This window comes from Salmo trutta, chromosome 30, assembly GCF_901001165.1.
Source record: "Salmo trutta chromosome 30, fSalTru1.1, whole genome shotgun sequence".
Lineage (NCBI taxonomy): Eukaryota > Metazoa > Chordata > Actinopteri > Salmoniformes > Salmonidae > Salmo > Salmo trutta.
This window is the reverse complement of record NC_042986.1, coordinates 41,131,607-41,134,183: the sequence shown is the minus strand read 5'-3', so window position 1 is coordinate 41,134,183 and position 2,577 is coordinate 41,131,607.

The window sequence follows — 2,577 nt, the reverse complement described above, 5'->3', positions numbered from 1 at the left end:
TATCCCTCCACCCTGTGGCAAAATGGGGTTGGACACAACTGTGGCCCTCTCATGAGGAGTTCAGATTTTCGGTGTCCCTCACCGCTATCAAAGTTGCCCATTCCTGCGTTAGATAATGCAACAGTGGCTGTGGCTGTTATGATTTGCGAACCACAGGAGGTTGGTGGCACCTTAATTAGGGAGGACGGGCTCGTGGGTAATGACTGGAGTGGAATCAGTGGAATGATGGTATCAAATACATAAAACACGTGGTTGATGCCGTTCCATTCGCTCCGTTCCAGCCATTATTATGAGCTGTCCTCCCCTCAGGAGCCCCCTGTGTTATGAGCGGGATAGTTTATCTGTAACACGCCTGATAGTCACTATGTGGTTGTTGTTCTTACAATCTCTAAGCCCCTTGAGTTGTCTGAGAACTGCCAGCACACAACTGACATGAAGGAATGTTGTAAACATAAAGGAGTTGGGATGTGTACAGCATTTCTAATTTACCCCATGAAAAACCACATTTTGCCATTACATTGTGTGGGTTGGTGGCGGTTAAGGGGGGGGAGGTATTATTTCACTTCCCATGTCCTTCCACTGTCGTCAAAGCTGTAATAATAGACATTTTAGAGCAAATTCAACATCTACTGTCTGTACAGCTTTCCAGGCAACGACCGTGGCAGGAATGTTGAAATACAAAATCAGATTTCCCATGTCAAAGAATGAGTGATATGCTGTGAAGTCTATGAAGATAGACCCAACATCCTGTAAGTCACAGTTATTCATTGCAAATCAATTGAGCATTTCAGACACATAAATTCCAAACACTGACATTGAAAAGTTTCACTAAAATGTGCACAACTAAATATGGCAGATTTAAAATTGAGTACAAAGATAGCAGAAAACACATTTAATAAGTAGATTGCGACATCAACGAAGTGATAGCATCATAACTCAGAACAGTACATAAAAGGATATTAAATTCACTACCCATTTAAACAAACACGTCCCTTTTCATAAAAACTTAAATGAGGTCACCCTTGATCCAGCTCTGTACATGGGGAAGCTGTGCTTGCTGTCCATCCCAGGATCACTGTCTGCCCAGTGAGAGAGGCCTGATCTGTCCATCCCAGGACCCGTCTGCCCAGTGAGAGAGGCCTGAGCTGTCCATCCCAGGACCCCTGTCTGCCCAGTGAGAGAGGCCTGATCTGTCCATCCCAGGACCCGTCTGCCCAGTGAGAGAGGCCTGAGCTGTCCATCCCAGGACCCCTGTCTGCCCAGTGAGAGAGGCCTGATCTGTCCATCCCAGGACCCGTCTGCCCAGTGAGAGAGGCCTGAGCTGTCCATCCCAGGACCCCTGTCTGCCCAGTGAGAGAGGCCTGATCTGTCCATCCCAGGACCCCTGTCTGCCCAGTGAGAGAGGCCTGAGCTGTCCATCCCAGGACCCCTGTCTGCCCAGTGAGAGAGGCCTGAGCTGTCCATCCCAGGATCACTGTCTGCCCAGTGAGAGAGGCCTGAGCTGTCCATCCCAGGACCCCTGTCTGCCCAGTGAGAAAGGCCTGAGCTGGATTTGTCTCCCGAGTCAATCTTGGGGGGGACTGCAGCCAAGTGGGTGACTGAAGCCTGCTTAGGTCCTCTCCTCTGCCGCTCCCCCTCCTCCGCCTCTCCCCCTCCTCCGCCGCTCCCCCTCCTCTGCCTCTCCCCCTCCTCCGCCGCTCCCCCTCCTCCGCCTCTCCCCCTCCTCCGCCGCCCCCCCTCCTCCGCCGCCTCCCCCTCCCCATCAATCTCTGTAGTTGGTTGCATTTCCTAAAGTCTAACTAATTCACTTTTACGTGATATGACATTATATTTTGTTACTTTTGTATTTGTTTGTTTTTTAAGCATCAGACGGGAGATAAGTGTTACAAATTGTTACGAATCAATGGGATCCTGCATACTTGATTAAAAAAAAAATGTTTATGTCAAATTATGTTTCATCATGATTTGTCACCTTTATTTCTCTTTAGTGTTCATGTTGATCAATATTTTGGCTATGCTGGCCTATTATAAATGATCAAATAAATGTCTGATCAATACATACAAATCTGAACATATTGTCATTTATAATGATAATGCAGAGGCACCAATAAATTGTCCAATACACTTATTGTATGCTGTTTTCAAGTACATTCCCTTCTTTCTAAGGTGATTCAGGGTTTACTAATTATTGTGAAGAACTTTATCAGTGAAGTGTATTCTGTAATTAGTTACAAAATAATAAAAAATGCAATTGTGTATTGCTGCTGTTTGTCTGATATTTAACAGTCCATGATCAGCTCTGTTGACCATGAGACCATTTCGCAGAGAAAATGGGTCTGAGGCAGACTATTTCAACTCAGAATGACATGTGGCCCATTGTTCACCTGGCCATCAATGACACGTGACCCATTGTTTACCTTGTTACCTGGCAACGGCCACAAGGGCGTTTCAAAGAGCTGTCAGTCAAGGCGAACTCATGAATATAGAATTCCCCGCCCACTCAGCCTGTTCTTTCATGCTTCCTGATTGTTAATGATGAGAGAAAAGGTATGATTTCTTCAATTCTGAGCATTTTAA